Source organism: Mobula hypostoma, chromosome 11 (genome assembly GCF_963921235.1).
Source record: "Mobula hypostoma chromosome 11, sMobHyp1.1, whole genome shotgun sequence".
NCBI lineage: Eukaryota > Metazoa > Chordata > Chondrichthyes > Myliobatiformes > Myliobatidae > Mobula > Mobula hypostoma.
In genome coordinates this window covers 98,714,378-98,728,782 of record NC_086107.1, presented here as the reverse complement: position 1 = coordinate 98,728,782, position 14,405 = coordinate 98,714,378, and the positions used below count along the sequence as shown (strand labels likewise).

Here is a 14,405-nt window from a genome sequence, read left to right as displayed (position 1 = left end):
AGAATCGTGAGACCTGAAATCTTTGTGGAAATTTTTGTAATTTACTATGTATTTAGGGTGGTTTATTTGTGCTTCCTGTTTTCTGATAATAAAGTAAGCTTGTTATTTTGTTGTCCTTGTACGCTTTATTACCGTATCTCCTGGACACGTGAATTGGTTTGGGTCTTTTGGGTCGGACTAAACCAGCCCATTACACTATGTTAAGCATGAACTATTTATATAAATAGCACAAAAACCACGAGAAACCAAATTAACCCAAAAGAAGTTTCTTTCTGATTGAAATGAACTCAAAACTTTGGTACCTCAGCTAATGGTATTTTTTTCTCCTCAAAATTATACTTCATTTAGAATATTTATAGTAAATACGATCAGGAATGTCATGATCAGCATTCACTGTATGAAGCAATACTACACATTCCCTTGCAACAGCCCACTTCCAGAACCAGCTCTGCACAAACTTAACCTGCACTACAACAGCTCAAGGTCATACTATTTCTGTCAACAGCTACTTTTGACAACTAATTTAAAAATGTGAACTCACCCCTTCTTGACCGCAAGCCAATGAGGTAAGGCAGAGGGTTAGATTAACTTGGGGTGTGGGCACAGTCAGGAAGGTTGGGGGAGGACGGACAGACCCAGGGGGTGGGGGAAAGGAGAGGCAGAAAGCTGTATGGGACAGGAGCAAGAACCACAAGTGAGAGACAGGCGCGGAAAGATACATAGGGTGGCTAATAGCCATGTGGGAGAGTGGATACTGTCAGAGACAAGGCTGAGGAACGAGGGGAAGGACCAAGCCACATCACCAACTCTACCAGTAGTTGCATTCAAAACATCCTCCTGCAAAGACTATTCCATTTTCCCAGTTCCCCTCCTTCCTGTTCTGACAGCACCATTTCCCCAACTGGGCCCTCTGCTCCATTTCTTCACTTTTGCTGTCACCCCCTTTGCCCAGCTCCAGAACTAGCTGCCCTTTCCTCAACTTTTGACCCCTCTACCAGTGCCACCAACCAGACACAGTCTCTCTTCTCTTCAGTAGGGACTGGTTCTCCAGTGCTCTCTCTGATTCTTCCCTTTATCCATCAACAGCCACATTCCCCTACTTGTACCTTCCTAACAGACCAGATAAAACACTTACCCTTTTAGTTTCCCATCATCCAGAAACCCAAACACACCATTCAGGTGAACCAGCCACCTACTAGTACCTTTCAGTTTAATACACTAACATGATCTGTGCATGATGTGATCTGCTCCCCAATGGGGATTCATGAACTGGATGAATACTTTGCAGAGATATTCTATTCAGCCTACAAATATGACCCTGAGCTTCCTGTCGCTATATTTCTCTGCTCCACTCTTGTTTCATCTACAGTCCCTTGAAGTGATGCTGCAAACTTGTTTTAAGTAGGAGGAACAGTTTGGATAAATCTTCCTACTGGAAAATTTTGGGCTTAGCATATCCAGCAATTCAATTATTAATTCTAGCATTTTTATTTGAGATTATCAGAACTCTTTTTGAATTTTCTAATCATTGTTCCTCATTTTCATCTTTTTTTTAAGTGTTTGGTAACTTTTACTTTAACAAATTTGTTTGTTTCTACCCCCTGCCTTTCACAGATTTTTCTGTTTGTCCTTCCCTCCCAATTCTCCAAATTTAAAGCCCATTTTTCAGTGGATGAAAGGTCTTGAATGAGTTCTCTCTTCTGTAAATGTGACGAAACGTGCTGACCATTTCTAGCCTTTTGTTTTCTTAAAATTTTAAAGACAGCTACGATTCTCTGCAGTCATTGAATCCTCAATTCTTTCCTTAAGCCCAATAAATGTTATCATTTAAGTAACTTACCTCATAATTCACAATCCTGTGCCTTACAGGGATCTGAACTTCCCTCACCCTCCCCTACAGAATTACAGTTGCCTGCTGGAGCTGTTACTCTCCAATCTACTCATAAACCTTTAACAATCTGATTGAAAGCTGCTCAGGTGACATTTTACAAGGAATCCACAAAGTTTTTATTGATAACCTTTAGCGATTGACAACAATAAGCTGTGCTTATTGGTTTTCTTCAGTTGGGATACTATATTCTGCACCATTTCTTGCACAATAAGAATGTTGTGTGACTTTGCATCATCTTTAGAGCCTGGTCTTTCTAGAATTCTGAACATTTTGAAAATTAGGCCGCTTTCATTAATATATCAACTGTGAATGGGTTTAGAGTTAAAACTAACCCAGGATCTCCACTTCTTCAAAAATGGCCTGAAAGTCATCAAGCAGTGATTTTGATCTTTCTCAAGAAAAACTTTGATTTTTCTCAAGTTTTTGATGTTTCTTCTGGCAATTCACTAATTGAGACAGGCAAAGTTATTGAAGCCTCTTAACGTTTTAAAGACAAGATTAGCTTTATTCGTCACAAGTACATCGAAGCATCAAAACATACAGTGAAACGCGTCATTTTGTGTCAACGACCAGCGAGGATCGCGCTGGGGGCAGTCTGCAGGTGTTACCGTTCTTCCGGCACCAAGATAGAATGCTCACAACTTGCTAACCCTAGCCCATAATCATTGGAACCTGGGAAGAAACCAAAGCAAGCAGAGGAAACTCACATGATCACAGAGAAATTGTACAAACTCCTTACAGACAGTGGTGGGAATTGAATCTCGATCTCTGGCACTGTAACATGTTACACAGACCGCTACACTACCATAACTTGCCCTAGAAGGTGGAGACAGAGTTAAAAAAACACCTTGTAACTGGAACAGTTTACAAGTCGGAAATGCAGATGCTCAGCAATACATTTAAATAAAAAGATTTTTCTTAATATAAAAAGATATGCAACCAAAGGCAACACCAGGGTGTTTAACTCAGCCTTTCAGTTACTGCCACAAACCAGGCTCCCACATGGCAAAAGATGCCTGCAGCCATGCAACTCCACCCTGCTAGCTCATTTGTTTGTACGAACAGGGTGTAAATAAGTCTGGTGTTCATTACCTGGGGAGGACCTGTAGTCACTTCCTGGCATTGGGAGGTGTGGGGGAGGGGGGAGGGCTACTGCACAGGATCGAAGTAAGCTGCAGAGAGTTGAAAATTTATCCAGCTCCATCACAGGCACTAGCCTCCGTAGTATCCAGGACATCTTCAAGGAGCGATGCCTCAAAAAGGCGGAGTCCATCATTAATGACCCCCATCACCCAGGACATGCCCTCTTCTCATTGCTACCATCAGGGAGGAGGTACAGAAGCCTGAAGGCATCCACTCAATGATTCAGGAACAGTTTCTTCCCCTCTGCCATCTGATTTCTGAATGGACATGGAACCCATGAACACCACCTCACTATTTTTTTATTTCTTTTTTTGCACTAATTTACCTATTTAATATATATTCAAATATATATATTCTCTATCATTATTGTACTGTACTGCTTCTGCAGAGTTAAAAATTTCATGACATATGCCGAGAATATTAACATAGAAACACATTAAACCCGATTCTGATCTTTCTCGTGCCTAGGAGTCCCAACTTGAAGGTTCTTGGGTGACTCACAGTATCAGTAGAAAAACATGCCCCCGCATCTATTGTTCATCTTCAAATTGCCAATGAAACTTGCCTCTTTCTTTAAGGAAAACACCGACAGGCTCCAACAGTGGTACAAAGTTATTTAAAACATTGCTGGCTGATAATCATCTTACAAAATGTCACAGCATTTGGCTTCAAGTTTCAGCTTTTTTATGATCTATTTTTGAACTGTCGATGAACTTTCTCAATTGAACAGATGAAACTGACAATTTCAAGATCGTATAAGTAATTCAGATATCTGTCCATAAGATGTTCACTAAGGATGAAGCAAGCAGGAGAAATCTGGGACATTTGAAGAATCTGCCACAGAAGTTTCTGCATCTATTGAAAGAACAAAAGGTTTATGCAACAGTACACAATCATTTTCAAATCTTTGTCAGGTGCACGTTAACGTCAATACTGCAAGTAGTTTCTTTTTTAAGATCCAGCATTTGTTCTTTCAGTTTCACTAATGAAGACATTAACACATTTCCAGTTCAGGCTTATTGCCTTTGATTTGTCAAGAGTGAGATTACAAACTACAGAATTCCTTCAGTTTTTTTTGCATTCTTCAAGCACTGATCTGGGAGATAAGCCTCTCTGTACTGTGGATCACAGCTTAAATTTGCTTTATTGGTTGGTTTTATGTTCATTGTATTAAAATGCCTTTATTTCTGTAATATTATTCTTGAATTCGCTACCAAACAGCTAATGTCTCATACAAGTGATATACCATGAAATAATAACAGCTCCTTCTGCTATATTCCATACTAAAGACACCTCCAAGAGGACCACAACCTTGTGGTTTGGAGGATTGTGTGCCTCAATGACCCAGAGAGCGATGTTAGTTGGAGTCAGGGCTTCAGGCTTTGGCTCTTAGTAGGGTCACTCATGCCAAACAGATCAAAGGGTAGAGGCCAGACTAAGGGTGGTCCGCCAGTCCTCCAGGTTTGGGGGGTCAGCTCAGGTAAAACAAAACTGTTACGGAAACAGCAATGAAGAATCCTTCTACATCCGAGTGTGACGGTATTCCTGAGTCTCTACCCGGGATTTGCATGACTGACAGTCGTGTAAACCAAGGAAGCCACTGACACGAAGAAGGAAGCCCTGAGCACCACCAGAGATGAAGGACCTTATTGCTGCCGTAAACACCAGTGGCGTAACAGGCAGTAAGTGTACTAAAGGCAGGAATAAATGTCTGATGTTATTACTTTGTTTTTGCTCATTTCTGATGAAAAAAATCTGATTCTTTTTGTGCTTTGCAGAAAAGGTAACAGTTGGCTATTTTTAAACAATGAACGCAAAATGTTCTTTCCATTCTGGCTTAAACCTCTATTTTGTTTCGCTGTACGCGTGCTTCATACATTTTGATTATGCCACTGTAGGGTTAAGGAGTCAAGTGATGGCACAACGGAAGTAATCTGGAGCAAAATGAAAACTGCTGGAGGAACACAGTGGCTCAAACAGCAGCTGTGGAAACAAAGCAACAGTCGACACTTTGGGTCGACTCCCTGCATCGGTACCTGAAACATCGAGAATGGAGTGGAAGGAGCTGAAGGTGGTGCCAGAGGCTTTTGTGGACCTGGGCAATTTCCAGTTCATCTGTGAAACAGTTTATATCTCCTGCTCTCATGTCTCTTTCTCCTTTTCGAGGGAGCTGGGGTCATGTCGAAGTCCGTGATCTACAGCTGTGCTTAAACTACGCTATTCACAGGCTGTGAGTTTTCACTCTTCAGAACTTGCCAAGCAGTCTGGCGTTTTGGAATCTCCAGGAACAGCTTGTGCCTTTGCGGCTGGGCCCTGAAGACAACCGATTCCTTGCCAATGTTGCCGACTGAAGCATTGCAGGAGACTGAACCGTCTAGACAGCGGGCGGGGCTGTCAGCCTCTCTCTCCCCCCCTCTCTCTATGGTGAGAACGAGTTTGCTGATTCCTGAGTCAGGGGAACTCGAATGAGCGATGCTGCAGATCATAACATCGAAACAGCAACCTGTGGCCGAAGCGATAGCTCTCTCTCCCTTGTTAGGCGGAGGGGCAGTTGAGATGTTGAACTGTTGGGTTGGACAGTAGTTTTTGATCATGGGGGCTTGCTATTGCGTGTGGGTGATAATGGGGCTGATGCCTTTGCTGGAATAGTTGGGGGTGGGGAAGGGGGGCTTTGGGGTTCTAACGTTCTTCTGTCATTCATTCTTCGGGTTTTTTTTTCCTCCATTTTGTGGTCAGCTCTGAAGAGTAAGAATTTAAGGCTGTATACTATACACATTCTTTGATATTAAATTGAATCATTAACCATCTCTTTTGTCTCCAAAGATGCCACTTGACCTCAAGCTTCCTCCAGCTGTTTGCTTATGAGTGTGAAGGTAGTAGAACTTAAATCTCATCAATAACACGCACAGCATGCAGAATTTTGGCCCTGCAAGAGGATCACAAGCACTCTACATGTATTCACAGCAGAAGTTGAATACAGCCGGGTTGCAGATATCTAAAAGCAAAGACCACCACAGAGAGTGCGTTACTTGTGGCCAACGTGCCGAGATGAGAGGACAATTGGCTTTCAGTACCATTGTTCCTAACCGGCAAACCCTTACAGCCACCGTGTAAATGAGATTACACCACAGTCATTCCAAACATGCAGTGGCAGTAAGGGCTGATATTATACCACCTTTGGTTTCCTCCTTTATATGTATGATTTGGGGATAACTCATTAAAGATTCACAATATTAGGATGAAAGGAGTTTCCCTCGAATAAAGACTGAAGATACTCTCTTGTGCTTAGATCAAGGGTTCCCTGTCTTTTTTTATGCCACGGACCCCAGGTTGGGAACTCCTGGCGTAGACGAGTGAGAAGTCTCAGTAAGATGCACAACATTTTGAAGTCTGGTAGGGTTGACAGGGAAGATGTTGCAAGAACAGGTGCCCTGGTGGAGGTGTCTAAAACTAGAGGTACAGCTACCTCCCTACCAATGAAATAAGGTGATATTACTTCTCTCAGGGTTGCAAATTTCAGGAATTTTTCTTGCAGAATACTGTGGACATTGAGTAATTCCAGCTCTTGACCTTCCCCACCCACCCGGCTTCACCTATCATCTTCTAGATAGCCCCCCCCAACCCCCAGCTCTTTATTCAGGCATCTTCCCCTTTCTTTTCCAGTCCTGAAGTGCCTTGGCCTGAAATGTCGACGATTTACTCTTTTCCATAGGCGCTGCCTGACCTGCTGAATTCCTCCAGCATTTTGCGGGTGTTGCTCTGGATTTCAACCGTCTGCAGACTTTCTCATGTTTGAGCGATTGAAAATTTAAATGAAATTCATAGCTGAAGGACATAGCTTTTGACTACAAGGGAATCCGCTTGTCTAAGATTAATTTAGTCCCACATCTGATACAGAAGGGTGTGAAATAATTTTCAAACCTCACCAGGTAGAGGAGAGGTCCAACTGTGATGCTCTTTTGCACAAAGGGCATAAGGAGAGGTCAAATCGATTAACACCATTGGCAAGCTTTGAGACAATAAGGGAAATAACTGATGTGCACTAAGAGAAAATTGAAGAAAGCGAATCCACACAGAAATAGCAAAGGATGTCTGTCTCAGTAGAAAAGGTAAACAGGAAGGTAGCAAAGGCTTTCAACCAGCAAGAAACGAGAAGGATCAACAAGAAACAGATGCAGTCAGAATATAAATACAACAGGAAGAAAACCATTGGAATGAATAAGAGAACAATGACGGCAAGGAAACAAATAGGCTGGAAGTCCAAAACAACATCTAGCCACGAAGTGAGAGGAAATCCTATTAAATATGAGCTTCTCTGTCTAAACAGCAATAGTGTCTGTCTGTAATAAGCAGGCGATCAGGGACTGGAAAAATCCACCATACAGCAGAGAGGACTGACCTATGCCCAGAGAGAATTCAGGATTCAGAATTAGTTACAGTGTAAACATGTTTAGAAAGGATACAGAGGGTAGAAGTGGGAGCTGGAGAGGCAGAACTTATCTGGCATCATGTGATAGCGGAGGGAAGGATTGATTGTAACAGAGTCTAGAAACATGTAACAGTAGGAGAGAAGAGGAGAAGGATGCAAACAAATTAGGGAAATGAATAAAGACAGAAAATTATCAGAGATTTTAATAACCTAATATTAATTAAACGGGATGAATAGGTGAAAGGACAAGAGGGTGCCGTTCCTATCCAGTAAACAACGTGTAAAACTCTCTATAAGGGAAATTTCCAGGTTTAGATCCAGGGAGGATGACAAAGGCATTTAGATATAATGTAATACCAGAGAATGTTAGGGCAGCTAAAGTAACACTTACATTTCAGAAAGGAAATAAACATAGCAGGGAAGTTAAGATCAGATCAGTAGTAGGAAAATAATAACATTCCCAATAAAACAAAGAGAAGAACTTCAGAGTAATGATATTCCAAAGAGTCATACAGCACAAAAACAGGCTTTTCGGCCCATCAAGTCCATGCCGAACCACCAGCATCTGGGCCATAGCCCTCCATACTACTCCCATTCATGGATTTCAAAAGACTGCACCTTGCTTGATCAATCGGATTGAACTTTATTGAAACAATAACCAAGAGTGAGAGGGAGAAGAGAACAACAAATGTTTTAGGCGTAATGTGTCTACTTTCAAAAGGTCTTTGATGAGGAACCTCAAAATAGAATAATGAGTAAGTTTGGAGAATGCATCTGGGGCTGCTGGAAGAATGAGACAGTCAGCTGGCTTCAGATTGTAAAAGCGTGTAAATGGGACAGAAAACAGAGTGGGTGCTAAGATGTCTGTCGTCAGAACCAGGTTTAATATCACCAGCTTATATTGTGAAAATTGTTGTCTTTGTGGTAGCAGTACAATGCAATACATGATAATAGAGAAAACATGTGAATTACAGTAAGTATATATATTAAACAGTTATAGAAGTAGTACACTCATGGATTCAATGGCCATTCAGAAATCGGATGGCAGAGGGGAAGAAGCTGTTCCTGAGTCGTGGAGTGTGTGCCTTCAGGCTCCTGAACCTCCTTCCTAATGGTAGCAATGAGAACAGAGAATGCCCTGGGTGATGGGCGTCTTTGAAGCATCGCTCCCTGAAGATGTCCTGAATACTATGGAGTTGACCAAGTTTACAACTTTCTGCAGCTTGTTTCAACCCTGTGACCGAGCGACCACCCCCCGTCCCCCAATCCCAGATGGTGATATAGGCAATTAGAATGCTGTCCATGTAGAAATTTGCAAGTGCCTTTGGTGACAAACAAATTCCCCTCAAGCTTCTAAAGAAATATAGTCATAAAGTTATAAAACATCAAAACAGATCCTTTGGCCCAACTGGTCCAGTCTGACCAAGATGCCCCACCCAAGATAATCCCATTTAGCCCATAACCTAAACTCTGTCCAAGTGTCTTTAAAAGTTTTTATTCCATGTGCCTCAACCACCTCCTCTGGTAGCCCATTCCACATATACCACACTTAGTTTAAAAATGTTCCCCTCTCGCCTTAATCCTATGAGCTCTAATCCTTGATTCCCCAACCCTAGGAAAGAGACTGAGTGAATTCACCCTATCCATGGTGTTATACACATATGCTGTGGATGGTGATGGGCAGTGGTGCTTACTTAAACTTGGGATTCATTTCTAAATTTGTGGATAGTATCAAATTCCAGGTGTGTAGGTGGATTGGGGGGGGGAGGGGGTCAGACTCCTACATTCTAGCGAGAATAAACCCAGCCAATCCAATAATCATAGCCCTCCATTCCAGGTTCCATGCTTGTGAATCTTTTCTGCACCCTCACTATTGCCACCGCATCCTTCCTTTTGTGTGGCTTTCAGAACCATAACACAAGCCTCCAATGCCGACCAGCCTGTGTTGTCATAGTCATACTTTATTGATCCCGGGGGGGAAATTGGTTTTCGTTACAGTTGCACCATAAATAATAAATAGTAATAGAACCATAAATAGTTAAATAGTAATATGTAAATTATGCCAGTAAATTATGAAATAAGTCCAGGACCAGCCTATTGGCTCAGGGTGTCTGACCCTCCAAGGGAGGAGATGTAAAGTTTGATGGCCACCTATGACTTCCTATGACGCTCTGTGTTGCACCTTGGTGGAATGAGTCTCTGTGTACAGCTGCAACATGATCCTCCAAAGCTTTTTACATTACCCCGTCCATCTTCAGGGAGCTCAAGGTCTCTCCGTACGTCAAGACTTCCTGATATTTCCTCCATGCTTTACCCAAATTCGATCTCACAAAATGCATTAGCTCACCCTTGTCTGAGTTAATCTCTATCTGCCACCATTACAACCAATTTCCCAGCTGATCTATCTCCCACTATGCTCCTTCACTGCCCATAGCTGCACCATTCATCTCGTCTTCTCCTTCTGCCGGTAACACCGCAGGTGCTTAGGGCAGCAGTGGACATCCTCCATCCCTGGTGGCGTTCACAGCTCCTGTCACCGTGTAAGTAGCTTCCTCTCGGTTCACTGTCAGTCGTGCAAGTCTTGGGTGGTGACTTGGGAATACTGCCGCACACAGATGTAGAAGGGTTCTTCATTGCTGTTTCCGTAACAGTTTCTGTTTTACCAGTCAAGGTTGTTAGCCCTGAGCTGAACCCCCGAACCTGGAGAATCGGTGGGCCACTCTGAGCCTATCCTCTACCCTCTGACCTGATTAACATGGGTGATCCTACCAAGAGCCAAAATATAAAGCCCTGACTCCAGCCAACATAGCTCTCTTGGTTATTGAGCAATGCAAGCCTCCAAACCTAACTAAAAGGTTGTGGTTCTCTTGGAGGATCTCATCTACACAATTACTATTCATATCCTCATTCTCATCCAAGTCATTTATATATGCTGCGAACAACAACTGTGGTATAACGTTTGAAAAACATCACTCGCACATGCTGGTGAACGCAGCAGGCCAGGCAGCCAGCATCTGCAGATTTCCTCGTACTCGCCAATCTTTCTTTATCTGTGGGTTTTTTTTTAGCATCTTAAACAGCAGAAAAAGTTCCACACATTTTGAAAGGAAGTAATTAGATAAAAATTGGAACCAACCCAGAGGAGAAAATAAGGTGACAACAAGCTTAAATCAAAAAGGGATCAGCAAAAGGAGAGTTTTAAGGATGGAAGAGGTGCTTAGGGAGGCGGGTGCAGATTTCCAAGCACCACCAGCAGGAGACATTGCTGTACAGAGGAGCAATTAAAGTCAAGAGTCCAGAAATGAAGATGTATCAAAAGGAAGGCTGCTGAAGAGGAGCAAGGCCATGGAACTTGGGAATTCTGAAATAAATATGTTGCTTTACCAGGAGCCAAATCAGGTCAGTGAGCAGCAAGAAGGCACCCAGCATTCAACACCATCATCCCCTCAGTACTAATCAACAAGCTTCAAAACTTGGGCCTCCGTACCTCCCTCTACAATTGGATCCTTGACTACTTCATTGAGAGAAACAGTCAGTGCGAATCAGAAATAACACCCCCCTCCTCGCTGACAATCAACACTGGCGCACCTCAAAGATGCGTGCTTGAGCTTCTCCCTCTCAACACCCATGACTGTGTGGCCAGGCACAGCTCAAACACCATCTATAAATTTGCCGATGACACAGCTATTGTTGGCAGAGGTTCAGATGGTGACGAAGAGGAGTACAGAAGTGAGACAGATCAGCTGGTTGAGCGATGTCACAACAACAACCTTGCACTGAACCGCAATAAGACCAAGGAATTGATGGCGGACTTCAGGAAGGGTATGTCAAAGGGACACACACCAGTCATAGTCGAGGGGTCAGCAGTGAAAAAGGTGAATAGTTTCAAGTTCTTGGGTGTCAACAACTCTGATGATCTATCCTGGGCTCAAAATATTGAAAAAGTTCTGAAGAAGGCATGATAGTGGCTGTATTTCATTAGAAGTTTGAGGGGATTTAATATGTCACCAAAGACACTTGCAAAGTTTTACAAATGTACTGTGGAGAGCACTCTAACTGGCTGCATCACCACCTGCTATGGAGGAGCCACTGCATAGGATCGGAAAAAGCCAAAGGAAGTTGCAATCTCAGCCAGTTCCGTCGCGGCCAACTGTCTCCGGAGCACTGAGGACATCTTCAACAGGCAATGCCTCAAAAGATGGCATCCATCTCCCTTGCTATTGCTCTTCATGAGGCTAAAAATATCCATGGGATCTTTGTGAATGAGACCATGCATAAGGTCTCTCTTCATGCTGATGATTTATTGGTTTATATATCTAACCCTGATGAATCCATTCCTGCCCTGCTAAAACTATTTAATGAATTCAGAGGTTTTTCAGGATATAAAATTAATTTTAGTAAAAGTGTATTGTTTTCTTTAAATGATTCTGTTTCTAAATATGATAATACTCCTTTTAAAGTTTCAGACTCTTTTAGATATTTAGGTATTATAATTACTAAAAAAAATAAGGATCTTTATAAAGCTAATTTTGTTTCCTTAGTAGACTCTATGAAGTATTTATTTAGTAGATGCAGTTCACTTACATTTTCACTTGTTGGTCGTATTCATATAGTTAAAACGATGACTCTACCGAAATTTTTATATTTATTTCAGAATATTCCTGTTTTTTTGACTAGGAAGTTTTTTGATCAGATTGATTCTATTATTTTATCTTTTATTTGGAATAATAAAAGACCAAGAATTAGTAAATGTCATTTACAAAAATTGAAAAAGGATGGAGGTCTTGCTTTGCCTAATTTTAGAATGTATTATTGGGCTGTTAATCTGCGATATATGTCTTTTTGGTTATACTGGGTTGATAAGAGTGATCGGCCAGTTTGGGTAGACCTGGAACTAAAAGTTGTAAAACAGTTTTATTTAACCTCATTATTGGGGGCTCCTTTACCTATGCAATTAGGTAAAGTTGTTAATTTAAACCTATATCCTGTGATTAAGTATTCTTTACAAATTTGGCTCCAGTTCCGCAATTTTTTTAATCTTAAAAAATTTAAACTTTGTAGTTTAATTTACCAAAATTACTTTAAGCCTTCTTTGAGTGATCCAATTTTTCTACTTTGGAAAAATAAAAGTATTAATTCTTTTTTGGATTTATTTAAAGAAGATAGATTGATGTCCTTTGAACAATTAATTGATAAATATTCTCTTTCATACTCACACTTTCTGCAATACCTTCAAGTTAGACATTTTTTACAAAAATATTTAAGTAATTTCCCTTACATATTGGAGGCTGACCTGTTAGATACTATTATGAGTATGAATCCTTTGATTAAGGGTTATATTGGAAGAATTTATAATTTATTATTACAATGGGATAAACGTCCTTTGTCTAAGATTAAACAGGATTGGGAAAAGGAACTTAATTTGACTTTTATGACGGAGGATTGGATGCGGATATTGAAGTTGGTTAACTCTTCTTCAATTTGTGCTAGCCATTCATTGATTCAATTTAAAATTGTACATCGTTATCATTTGACAAAGGAGAGACTTTCTAAAATCTTTCCTAATGTTGATAGTCATTGTGATAGATATAAAACTGAGATAGCTACACTGACAAATATGTTTTGGTCTTGTTCTATATTGGAACAGTTCTAGAAGTTGGTTTTCTCAACAATTTCTAAAGCACTTAAAATTAATTTACAACCTAATAAATTAACTGTGCTTTTTGGAATAGTTCCTCAAAATATTTATAGTACTTCTGTGTCTGACCAACATGTTATTGCATTTGTTACATTGATAGCCAGGAGGGCCATTTTGTTGAAGTGGAAGGATACATCAGCTCCCACTGTCTCACAATGGTTCTCTCAAGTGATGCTATGTCTTAGTTTGGAGAAAATTAGAAGTCGAACCTTTGAACCTTTATTTGATTTTGAGAAAAGATGGGGCTCATTTGCTCGTTATTATCATTTGAGTTAATTGATATAATCTTTCCACGATCTAATTGTAAATTTTTTTTAGTATATTTTCTTTTTTTGCTGGCGGTTTGATGTTTATTTTTAGAAGCTTTTTGTATGATGCATGGTTCTGGGGTTGTACACCTAATGGGTTCTCTTTTTTTTTTCTCTCACTTTTCTGCTCAGTAGGTCTTTTTTGTTATCACAAAATTTTGTTTTCAATCTTTAAGATGATGGGGTTTTTTTTGAGGCATTGTAAGTGTTGTTACTTCGATGTACTCATGTTATTTTTCCTATATATACAATAAAAAGATTTGAAAAGAAAGATGGCATCTATCTTTAAGGTCCCACCCCCCAACCCCTCATCATCCAGGACATGCGCTTTCCTCATCACCACAATCAGAGCCTGAAAACACACATTCAACATTTTCAGAATAGCTTCTTCCGCTCCGCCATCAAATTTCTGAATGAACAATGAACCAACCCATGAAGATTACTTGCTGAGCTCCTCCAGCGTTTTATGAGTGTTGCATGAACATTACCTCACTATTTTTAGATGAGAACACTCAGTCCTCTTTTATTACCATTTAGAAATGTATACATGCCATTTTTGCACTACTTTTAAAATTTATTTTCAATGTATTTCTTACTGAATTTTATCTATTGCACTGTACTGCTGACACCAGACAACAAATTCCACAACATACGTGGGTGATATTAAACCTGATTCGGATTCTGTGTGAAATGCATTTGGGTCGAGGGGGCATCGCGCACAGCTGATGTTACTTTGTGGTAGATTGACAATGGGAAGCTGGTCAGAGGCACTTTTGGAAACATCGAATGGAAAAATGCAAAGATAAGGTTTTCAGCATCTGATAAGCTTGAGGTAGGTATGAGTCAGATACAATTACAGAAGTGGAAGTATGCATTCTTAATGACTGTGCATACATGCAGACAGACACTCATTTTGTGATGAAACGTTACATCAGC

At 40.9% G+C, this 14,405-nt stretch overlaps 1 protein-coding gene across 2 annotated transcripts in view; it reads right to left on the bottom strand.

The window, feature by feature from the left end:
• Positions 1 to 14,405, bottom strand: part of micall1a (MICAL-like 1a) — a 98,874-nt gene that overhangs the window by 75,847 nt on the left and 8,622 nt on the right. The window lies entirely within an intron of this gene.